Source organism: Tachypleus tridentatus, chromosome 7 (assembly GCF_004210375.1).
Source record: "Tachypleus tridentatus isolate NWPU-2018 chromosome 7, ASM421037v1, whole genome shotgun sequence".
NCBI classification, from domain to species: domain Eukaryota; kingdom Metazoa; phylum Arthropoda; class Merostomata; order Xiphosura; family Limulidae; genus Tachypleus; species Tachypleus tridentatus.
The window spans coordinates 42,501,899-42,514,343 of record NC_134831.1 but is presented as its reverse complement, the minus strand read 5'-3'; the positions used below and the strand labels follow the sequence as shown (position 1 = coordinate 42,514,343).

Below are 12,445 nucleotides of genomic sequence, written 5' to 3'. Positions count from 1 at the left end.
AGCCCAACCTGTTGGTTATTGCGCCCCTGGTGATGGGTATAGAGTGTCAAAATTTTGAGAAAGAAAGCCAAATTTTGTAAAAATTCGGAATTTTATTGCAAAATTATTTTATAAACCAACATAATATTATAAAAAGAATATTTGAATATTACTATATTCTTCCAGACCAATTCACCAGGTGGCGTACTCAAACGTATTTTTCATAAGTGTATAATATTTCTCGAAAATAACGAAAACGTTGAGCAAGTCCGTGAGTGGAATGTTTTTGTGCTGGTTACTCTTACTTCGCTTGTTGTTAAACACGAACCTACACGATGGGTTAGTTTGCACCCACAGCAGCCTTCGAGCTTTCCGTAAAGCCACCAAAGTGGGAAGGCTATTGTTAACTGTCAAGAGATTATACAGTATTTGCCTAACATTTATGGGCATGCGTAACAGACAGAGGACTTTTATAAGTGCGTAAAAACCTAGATGAAAATACATAGCTGACCGTTTACAGGTCTTTCTTAAAGACCCAAAAACGAAGAAAGGATCCAACACTGTCTATGATAAGCTAAACAACGTTCTAAAAATATCAGGAACAAGTTACTTTTAAACTAAAAATTATTACACATAATAGATCGTTGTTAGTTTTCCTAACGTTATATAAAATTAATATTGGATTCGACGTTTATTTTTAACGTTTGAAATTCTAGTTCGTCTTTTCATTTTATCCACCCATCCAACCCGTTAGCTCAGTGGTAATCCTGAGGACTTACAAATTAAATTAAGGTGTTGAAGCAAAACGCAGGTTGCCCTTTGTTAGCTGTGTAATTAACAAAAAAACAAATTAACTTGTTTTTTATTAGACTAATGGTGGTGTTACTCGACCTGGGATTAACAACAACGCCATATTGTAGCTGTGGCCCTAAGAAATGTGTGTGTGAAAGAGCCACATAACCCAACTGACTCAATGCCATTGTCAGCTACATGGCTTCTAATAGCATAAGAGTTAGGCTTAATAAGTGATGCTGGAGTCTCCTATATATTTACATAGAAAGTGAACGAATTCTCCCAATTTTTTAAAGTTTCTTAATGTAAAAATCAACGTTATCTCAGTGCATGTACTCCAATGGCAGTAAACGGTTTAAAAATAAATCGGGAATTTGACAGTCAAGTCATTTTTATTTTCTCTTTATTTCCACAACACAGCGAGAACAACAATTCTAGTACTTAAGACAAAGAAGGGCTAGTACAATGATGGAACTGTCATCTCATTATCTCTGTCTCTCTATCTACACACGAACAAAGATGGCTCATTCCCGAAGTGACGTTTGTAACTATCGTCCTCCTGTCATTAAGATCGTCACGGCAACCAAGAGACGGAATATAGGTCACAAAATAAATGATCTTAACAAGGAAAATGAGATCAAGGAAACTTCATAACACCTGACATTGTTTTAATTGCAACTCTAGTTCTATTTTTACTCTCTTTATCTCCATGTCCGTGTGTTAATGCATCCATGCTTGTTAGTGGTTGAGCGTGTGCAACAAACTTTGGCGAGAATCAATCTATACTCACAATTAACTAGTCGTTCTCAGCAGAAAGCAACACAATGTGCTTCCCGTGCTTTATCCAAGGAGAGGAATCGATCCCAGACTTTGAAGTCGCAAATCAGCAAACTTACCGTGACTTGTTTGTTTGTTTTTGATTTTCGCGCAAACCTACAACAAGGCTTTCTGTACTAGCCGTCCCTAATTTAGCACTGTTAGACTAGAGGGAAGACAGCTAGTCATCACCACCCACCACTAACTCTTGGACTACTCTTTTTCCAACCAATTATGGGATTGATCTTACGTTATAACGCCCTCACAGCTGAAGGGGCGAACAATTTTGGTGTGACGGGGATTCGAATCTGCGACTCTCAGATTACGAGTCCAGATCCCTAACCACCTGGCTGCGTCGGGCCACTTAGCGCTGACCCATCACTGGACCGCAGTTCACTAACAGTAAATTCTATACATTTTCTTTACCGAATAGTTTTTATCTTTATTAAATGGAATATATAATAACTACTAGTAACGATCAAACAACACTGCGAAATTAGAATATCAAGATTCCTCTAAAATTACCGCACGATAAAAATTTATCAATCTATGCTTCACAAATTTCACTTCAAAATATCCTAAAGTTACTCAGTTAAAACGCTATTTCACATTTCGTAATTCCTTTTTATTGCAATTTTCACAAAGTTCGCTCTATATGACGACTAGTTAGCTAAAGTAATGTTCATCAGACCTTTCGTTTGTCTATTAACGAAACCATTAAGTAAGATCCGATAGTTTCAGGAATGAAAACAACAATTATAAAATAATATATTCGTACCTTTCATCTCCAACATGAAGTAAAAAATAACATTCCACAGAGTTAAGTATCTGACCACATGAAAACTTATGCGAGTTAACTGTTAACAGAAAAAAAAAAGATAATGAAATAACTAAACATTAAATCGAAAATATAAAAGTGGTAAGTCTGCAGACTTACAAAGCTAGCGACTGGGCTTCGATACCCATGGTGAGCATAGCACAGGTAGTCCATTTTGTAGTTTTGTGCTTAACTACAAACAAACAAACGTTCATCTTAGACTCATTAGCTATAAACCTACTTTTGCTGTGCGTGGACCTGTGGTGAAATGGCTGAAGTACATTTTTTTTTTTTTTCTTTTACAGTTTCAACCATGATCAGATTTGTTAGTAACAACCTTGTGGACGTTAGGAACAGCTGAAAGATAAGTAATCGACTGGAAGAGTGATATATCAGTTAGACATTTTCCTTACCTCCTTCAATAGTTGCCTTTCTCGTCCTACTAGCAAAACGTGGATAACTGATGACACACATAAAGTGTGTCTAACAAAGTGCCTATTTCCAGCAAGGCACACTAGATGGAAGAGGTCAAAAACCCCTAGTTTCTTGAGTACAAGCTGAAATAAGAACTTCCTAACAAATCACTAGCACTTGCTAGAATACTGTCACGCTCAGTTACTCAAGCGCACGTGCTACTTAAGACAGTGGCTATGTGTATACCGAATATATAATTGTGTTTATATATCCTACACCGTGAAATTGGCATCTGCTACGTTCGCGATTTCATATAAAAACGTTTGATTAAAACTGATTCATCAGACTGTCCTCGTCACGACGGTCTCGTGTTCGTCACTGACGTAATTCAAAACATCAGACAGTCCTCGTCGCGACGTTCTTTTCAGACCTCATTCTTCGTAGTTACTAACTTCTACAAAAAGAACTTTTTAAAACACTGTATGAACTAAATTTTGTTCAGATTATTTGTAAAGTGCTTATATCGTTTTGAATGTTTCACTATGATAGTAGTTTGCTACAGCTTCATTTGTTCTATCACAATAAATTCTCCTCAAAGAAATGAATCATCGATTTTATACTTCGTCCTTACCGATGCTTTATAAAATGTTTAGGACGAGAGAAAACCCTCTTGTCATGAAAATAATCCTATTAACTAACCCTAACGTGGCTCTTCCTCTACACTGCTTAGGGCAAACAAGTAGTAACACACAGACAGAGAGGGACGAGCTACACCCTACCCCCACCCAACAGAAAGTCTCTTCGGTAACTCTGACGGCTTTACAAAATCAGGGTTGGTGAGCACAGCACAGATAGTCCATTGTGCATTTTACACTTTAGAGCAAAAAAATTGAAAAATAAATAGATTCGAATGAATATGGATATTCTACTTTGAAACGAAAATCCATCTCATACCTCCAACTTATACACGTTTGAGTTATCCTGGGAGTCATCTAAATTCCTCGAACACAAACCCAATATGTCAAGATTCAAGTGAACTTCTGACTTTAAAATGTACTCGTTCCACATCAGAAGTAGAATTTCGAGAAAAGAAAATGAGTTCACAGCATTTGATTTTAAAGAGGCGAATACAAATGATAACGGATAAAAAAAAACGGTTAAAAATAGGTGGTAACGAGTTATTCGTATGCTCAATAATGGGAGACGTCATTTTGTATAATCAATCAAGATAATGCGAGGAGGTCGAGTGCTTCATTTTATTCTCTGTGACTGCTTTTTGTGACAATCACCAGATGTCGCTACCTCATACAGGACTAGTAGAAATTCATAAATTCATTGTGCTAAGGGCGAATTATATTTATTTCTACTCATGCATAACACAATGTGAATCTTCACGCAGACAGGTTCTCGACTAATGCAGAATCCGGTTTTTTTTTCTTCAGAAGGAAAGGTCTGTGACCGCTTCGAACCCCATACCCCAACGCCCTCTCACCTGTGCAACGCTCAGCAGAAAATTATCAATCCAGTCAGAACTTCAGTGTCAGTTACTGATTCAACTACATGTATCTATCATGCCTGATCGTTCGATCTTTAGACACATCGAAACGCTGCTCTGTTTCGATCGTTCTTGTTTTAACCAATGTGAGTAAAGTCAACTGTTTGTCTCTATCTGTTAAAGGATCAACAGTTGTTATTTTACGCTCTACGTTTTAAACTTATTAAAGGACGGAAAAATCGTTTCTTGTAAGTACATATATAACAGCGTTTTATTGACCAAACATCTTCAACCAATTGTCAGCGGAGAATTTTTTTTATTCACCAAATTTCCTTATTCTGTTATCACTATAGAAACTGTTTTACATTTACTAAATTTCCTCATCCTGTTGTCTGTACAACAACTTGAGTTTACCGTTATTTACACACTGTTTTCAGTGTGTTAGTTAACTTTTTCAGCAAGCGTTTCAATAAAAATCTATGTTCTGTTTCCTCTGTGGTTTTATCAGACGTATCCTGCTCCAATACTGTGTTCTGTTTCTTGTCCTTTCCTAACGCGTTACCATTGAAAACAAGACTGTTCTGGTACTCTATTCGTTGAACTAAGTGTCAGTAAAACATTTATGTTCTGTTTACTTTATTCCTTGCACCTCTTTCCAGTAAAAACATCTGCGTTCTGTTTACCTTGTCCTTCACTGTTGTTGTCAGTAAAACAGTTGTATTTCGCTAGAATATCTTTATTTTTCGTATCAAGACTGCCCTTTTAGTTTCATTTCAAAGACTCGTTAATAAATTAATATAACTATGTTACAGTTTCACTTTCTTCTGTCACCTTATATTAATGTTTCATGCTGTCATGAATTTCTGTTCAAACCAAATTATCTAATAAGTGTTTGTTTTTTGTATAAACCAGGAAGACTGCGCTGGAGTAGGGTATATATATATATATATATATATATATGTACATACACACACACTATGTGTATATATATATCACACAATCTTCTCCCAGTACTACTCACTGTCACGTGGATTGTGTACTGAATGACGTCCATTAATATACAAATATATTAGTGCTAGAAGTTATCTTTGACGTACGGTCTGACAGAATGCCTTAATCGTCGAAGAGTTAGTGTAATTCAGGATATATAATAAATAACATCATACAGTGAATGTAAACGTCACATCCAATGATCTCTTACACGTAGCTTGATTTAACTGCTGCCAAATTTCATCTATCTCAGCCCACACGGGATTTATGGGTCTGGTGTAGCCAACTAAGTAGCATGCCCGAAATATAAATCTGAAAGTTCACGGTTTGCGTTCCCCTTGACCCAAAAATGCTCTCCGCACTTTGAAAGATAGTGGATGCGTTATAAGAGTGACTATAAGTTTGACTTTATTTTTGTCTTAATAAATCTTACAAAGTATTTTTAATCTTCAATTCTAAAGAAATGTTTCTTTATTTTTTTTAGTGCATAGTGCAAAGCTACACAGTTCGTTATATGCACTCTCTCTAGAACTGTAGATTTTAGCGTTGTAAATCCGTAAACTTACCATCGGGGAAATACAGTGTCCGTTTGGTAGTTTGATTAACTTATTTCTAGCTTAAGAACATTTTAAAGATAATATAGTCCATTACTTTGTTCACGACATAATTTATATTCCTTAATGAACCAGGAAAAATGAACTTACAACGACGAGATATTGTTTCTTTGAAATTAAGCACAAAGCTACGCAGTTGGTTATTTGTGTTCTAACACGTCAGGAGATTTTAGTTTGGAGAACTTACAACGTAAAGGAAATTGAACTTACAGATCTTACAACGCCAGGAAAGATGAGCTTATGAAACTTTCATCAGGAAAGATTATCTTACTGAACTTACAACATATCTAGATTTTGGTTTAATGATAAACAACATCTCGATTGTTTACTTTACCTCTTAGTCTCTTAGTTAACAATATTTCAAACGTTTACTTTAGTTGTTTGTTTGAATTTCGCACAAAGCTACACGAGGGCTATCTGCGCTAGCCGTCCCTAATTTAGCAGTGTAAGACTAGAGGAAAGGCAGTTGGTCATCACCACCCACCGCCAACTCTTGGGCTACCCTTTTAGTAAAGAATAGTGAGATTGACCGTCACATATAACGTCCCACGACTGAAAGGACGAGCATGTTTGGTGTGACAGGTATTCGAACAAGCGACCCTCGGACTACGAGTCGAGCGCCCTAACCATCTGGCCATGCCAAGTCGTTTACTTAAGTATTTAGTTTCGTGATAACAATATTTCAATAGTTTACTTGTTGTTCGTGAGATGTAATCTGGTAAAAACGTAAACTGTTTCATAGGAACATGCCATCCAAATTGGACATTTTTCACAATAGTTAAAAACCGTACACTTTTGATAACAAGCTTTATATTACTTGCTACAAATGAGAAAGTTATTGGTTTTATGTTTCAAAGAGAGTGGGTCACGTGCTAGAGTTCAGTGACTTGATTTGTTCATTTTTTTTTAATTATTATATTTTTATTATCCATGCATTTAATTCTATCAATCACTACCGTCTATTCAATTATCCTATAACTATAAAATGTTATGGTTCATCTATTGTATCTCTCTTTGCACAGTACAATGCTATATTTTGTTACACGTACAGCAACTGGCGATCGTCACCGTTTTGTAACATCGTACAAAAATTGCAGAATATTATCGTTTATTTACCGTATTTTATTTCACAACAATAGGCAAGCGACACAGTATATTTACCGTATTTTATTTCACAACAATAGGCAAGCGACACAGTATATTTACCGTATCCTATTACACCTTACAGAAAAGTCAGCTTTAATAAGCGCTTTCCTATTAGACACATTCAGGTACACTCATGAAATGATTTAGAATTCCCATGACATAGCATTTATTTCAACATTTGTTTTCCAGGAAACCTATTTCCAAACATTCTTGTAACTCACTCATCTCCGCCCTAAAAGTTGAAGCCTTAAAATTTGACCAACTTTTTTTTTAATAATTAAAATATTGTTAAGAGTCATTCTACTTTTGTAGAATGTGATGTACTTCTTCCAAACTTGCTTGTCTACGTATTTTTAAGTACCATAAAGCAGGCTACAGCATCTCTGGGTGTTCTGTGCTTTATCTGCTCTGAAACCTTCAGAAAATGCAGTTGTAGCGTTTACACAGAATCACAGTACTTGTAATATGACACTTTGTTTTAGCTGGTTCGTTTGTTGTTGGGTTTTTTTTCAGCTCCGATACGGCAATGTGAAAGGATACATATTGAGCCATAATTTAACGCAGTTTTGTGAGCTTAAGGTTTAATTAAGGTTAACCCGAATGATAAGGGTTACTCGGAAACTAGAGCCAAATTAGAGTCTTAACATGAAGGATAAGATCTTTCAGTTAACAGGCAATCTCACACTAATTCCGTGAATTTTGTTTTTCTTATTATCTCAACAGTAACCACATCATACACCGTAGAGACCTGGACGACTATTCATTTAGGAGTATTCTCTCCCGACATGACTAGAGCCACGTGGCCTCAGACTTCCAAGAACTGGTTATAACTGTGACACTACAAGACATAACCCTGGTCTGGCGTGGATCTTATCAGAATCTGTTTTTTTTCTTTAACGTCATGGCTTATTTTCGGCTGACTTTAAAAGAAGGCTGTACTACGACATGACGCGAATCTCTAACACTGCTAATATTAATTACATATACCTGTAAAGTAGTTCTTTGACGGCTGAAATTCGAGCTTGCTCTTAAAACCAGACATTTTTAGACAGATCGTCGCTGAAAACAATAATCACGTCTTTGCTAACGACAGGGGGCGATTTGGAAATAATCTCCGAAATATCTTTAATATTGGGAAAACGAAGAAAGAGAAAACCAATTTCATTTTGTTCTGAAGCATGCTGTATTTATCTTATACGGTACAGCCTTCATTCTGAAGTATTATTTTTCATTATCACATTGTATCTTGAAGTGTTTTTGTAGTGAGGATTCCTCATCGAAATTTTGAAGAAAAAAAAGGAAGAAAATTCATACTTGGTTTTTCATAAAGGAAAGGTATCCAAAATGTTGAATAAAAACCAAAGTGTTGAATACAAACCAAAGTGTTGAATACAGACCAAAATGTTGAATAAAAACCAAAGTGTTGAATATAGACCAAAGTGTTGAATACAAACCAAAGTGTTGAATACAAACCAAAGTGTTGAATACAGACCAAAATGTTGAATACAAACCAAAGTGTTGAATACAAATCAAAGTGTTGGTAGTAGCAATGTTTTCTTTTTAGGCGGGGCGTGGTTTTTTAAGTACCTCTCCCATCCACCCCCGACGTGAAATCCTAGCTGAGGTCGCAATCTGTCAGCTTCTAAACTTACATTCACATGAAGGAAGAGAACAAGACAGCATTCTAAAGCAATAAACTACCGATAACAGAACAAATTTATGTAGAAAAACATCAACATAGCTAGTTTCTAATGTATTCGTTGAAAATTCGTTTCAATCCACTGTTCAGAAAGTCATACAGTAACTTCTACCAAACATTTTACTCTCTTTTTTTTTCCTGATTTCATGTTTGTTTGTTTTTTTAAGAAAAGGCAGCTCACAAAATCAGAGTATAGAAGTTAAAATGATAAATCTATCCACAACATCTGGAGTACTGTTCAGCAGTTAGTTTTGTTAAAGGTAAAAATATCCTAACAGCCACAATAACATGTAATTTGAAAACCACAATAATTCCAACGTTACAACTATTTCTTCATAGCTATGTTGCAATGTTACTATTTCGAGAGAGTTACTCTAATCAAATTAGTTCCCGAGAGCTATCGTAATGTAACTATTTCCTGAGAACCACCATTCACCAACAGCAACATTACTAACTTACAATTACTAAGAGAACCTGTTCAAACAACAATTTCTAATGTTTAAAGTAACTCGCGGGAGTACCCGTATGTTGAACAAGAGAAATAAAAACTTGTTTGTAACAAAAGACAAGAAAATTTTCTCAACATAATAAACATTCAAATTTAAAGTGTAATAGCACAATACAAAGGTACTAATACTGAAAAAAAAACTTTTCAAGAATTCTACCAACATGAAATTAGCTGAGGATCCACACCTCATGACCTTTCTCGTGTAAAGCTGGATGCTGGTTTATCAAGAAATGTGGAAACTTATTAGGAACAGATGGCTGAGAGATGTGAACGCACAGACACAAACATATATCTATATGTTAGATAACGCAAGAACAGAATATTTAATTAGCTATAACTGGTTCAGTTTTAATTTTGATCTATGTTTGATCAGAAGTTAAATAAAATTCGTAATTTAGGACATTTTCTGACATCTAACTTACCATAATACTTCCTCACAACTAAACCATTCCAACTACGTTTAATAAACTTCCTCAGTTACTACGACCTGATATTAACGTAGTGCTAACGACTTTGACCAAACCATAAACATATTTTTAAATGTTTACCAGCTTCGGTGATTGTTAGCTATAAAAACACGCGCTACTGATGTTATCTTCTTAATAAAATACACTCGACTTTTCGCAGTTTGTTTGTTTTTTTAATCTTGCGCAAAGCTGCTCGAGGTCTATCTGTGCTAGCCGTCCCTAATTTAGCAGTGTAAGATTATAGGGAAGGCAGCTAGTCATCATCACCCACCGCCAACTCTTGGGCTACTCTTTTGCCAACAAATAGAGGGATTGACCGTCACATTATAACGCTCCCACGGCTGAAAGGGCGAGCATGTTTTGGTGCGACCGGGATTCGAACCCGCAACCCTCATATTACGAGTCGAACGCCTTAACCCACCTGGCCATGCCGGACCCTTTTATGCAGTAGTACTGTGATAAATAACACCCCGAGGGAGAACTCCAAATTCTGTAAAATGTGTATCGGGTAAAATAAATACCAGTACTTAAAACGTTGCACTATACACTTTCTTGCATTTTGACTTTTAACAGTTTGAGACCAAGAGAAAATCACTGTTGCTTCCGATGTACACAGTTAAATTAAAGACAGTTGCAATATTGGAAAACACACATCTCAAACAGTAACGTAATTGCAAAAAAAACAACAAAACACACACACATGCGTGGATTTTAAACACCTAGCCATAAAAGATGTACTTCAGTTTTTGTGGCACGACTCAAGCAAAAGTAGAAATAAACTACGGAAAACGTCAAATTGTACTTAATTCATAAACTGTTAGGAATGAGAGTATTCTAACAATTAATAGTCACCCATATAATGCTTCTGAAAATGTGACTTATTTTCATTTTGGTTGTTATGTATGAGAAGCTTGAATTCTGGTTTCGGTAGGTGTCCTTTTATATATCCAAGTAAAGAGTTCATAACGAAGAGACAACACATCTGTTACACAGAACATAATCTTTTAAAGCACTACCGTTCTAGCTTTATTTAACTAGGAAGTCATAAAGTATATCATATTGTCAAAACCTAAAATAATTCTAAAATGAAATTAACGAACAATATTAGTTTAGAGGGGAGAGTATCCCTGTTTCCACTAGTGTCGGCACTGTTTAAAAGCTGTTAAATGTTTGAATGTCAGAAAGCGTACAAAGAAAACAATTTATGAGAAGGAGATTCTTGGAAGAGAGGTTTCCTTTTTTAATACTGGTTTTTGCTTTATGAAGTTTTGTCGTTTAGATGTTTCTTAATAAACAACTGTTTTCCGTAAAAAATCATCTATGTGTTCTATATACTTCTATAAAAATTCTGTATACTGTTATATAGAATTTACTCAAATAATTTAACACAATACAAACTGTCTCTTTTAGCCTGTGCGGTAGAAAGAAGTTAAATAATGATGATGAAACCATAATATATAGTTGAAACCATATATATTTGAAGGGAAAAACATTCGTATAACACAGAGATCAGGTCGAATTTTAGAACATTGGAGTGGTGGTTAAAAAACTATGTTCACAATACCAATAATAAGACGTTTTTGAAACAGGAGCTATGTTCATTACGTAACACGCCTTACATCATTTTTAACCCCACTAGAGTAAATTTTTTACCCTAGTTTGTTGTCACTTAGCATCACAAAAACATGAAAAAACCTGGGGATGAATAAAAGTAAGTATTCAACATTACTTGTTATGTCCCTCTGTCCCCGATCCATTTTAACATTTTTTATTATTATTATGAAAAATACTATAACAGTTATGTTCGAAATCTTAACGCTGGTCTATTCTACACTCGCAGTAAACACGACCAAATAATAAATGTTTTAATCAATTATAATAACACACTAACGAATAGTAAGTTCATAACAATGAAAGACAACTTCACCTTTGTCTGCACCACGTTACTCAGGTGCGTCAATATCACAATGAACCACGGGTAGACAAAGAAATTTTGAACGCCGTCTAGATGCACGGAAATGCTCGTTCCTAGCTGTCCACGTTTGAACTTTCGTCAAGAAAGTCGAACCGTTGTAGGCCTATATTCTGAAAGCAGACTGAGTACATACAGCCCGCAGCTTTAGTCTCTCGACTGTTTTGGTTGGCTACCTTCTTGACAGCTGCGTTTATAACACCCATAGACGAATCCCGCGCCACAGATGAATGGCTGAATCGTCACCATAGTAACACATATACGAATTTTAGACGCTATGACGCGTCGCGGCCTTTAGAAATAGCCCAACAACACTGACGTTTTTTCCTTTTTCATAAGACTAGATACCTTATATTTATTTAATGAAGAATTACGACATAATAGTATTACAATTAGGGAAATACTTCACGAGAACGTAGTCTCTCAAGCGTCGTGCAAGTTTAACGTTATCAGGATTGGGTTTTTCGTAAAACCAGTACTCGATTGTTGGCTAATAATAGAGCCTGGCATGGACTGGTTATTAGGGCGCTCGACTCGCAGTTAAACAGGTCGCGGGATCGTATCCCGTCGCCGAGCATGTCATTTCAACCTTGCGGGCGAGCATTGTAATGTGACGATCAGTCCCATCATTCACTGGGGGAAAATAGTTGGTTGTGCTATCTAGCTCACGCTTTCCCTCTCCCCAATCTCTTGTCAGTTAAGAATGGCTAATGTAAAATTCAACATCCAAATAACA

General features: G+C 35.9%; 1 protein-coding gene across 2 annotated transcripts in view; it reads right to left on the bottom strand.

Annotated features, from left to right (window-relative positions):
- The window catches only part of LOC143255525 (high-affinity lysophosphatidic acid receptor-like), a 35,039-nt gene extending 23,064 nt beyond the window's left edge, over positions 1-11,975 (bottom strand). The window contains exon 1 of one of the 2 annotated variants that reach the window (XR_013030688.1): positions 11,665-11,975. The gene's annotated coding sequence lies outside the window, so the exon portion shown is untranslated. The remainder of the gene's footprint in view (positions 1-11,664) is intronic. The other variant, XM_076511330.1, reaches the window with a different exon arrangement.
- Between the last annotated feature and the right edge of the window lie 470 nt (positions 11,976-12,445).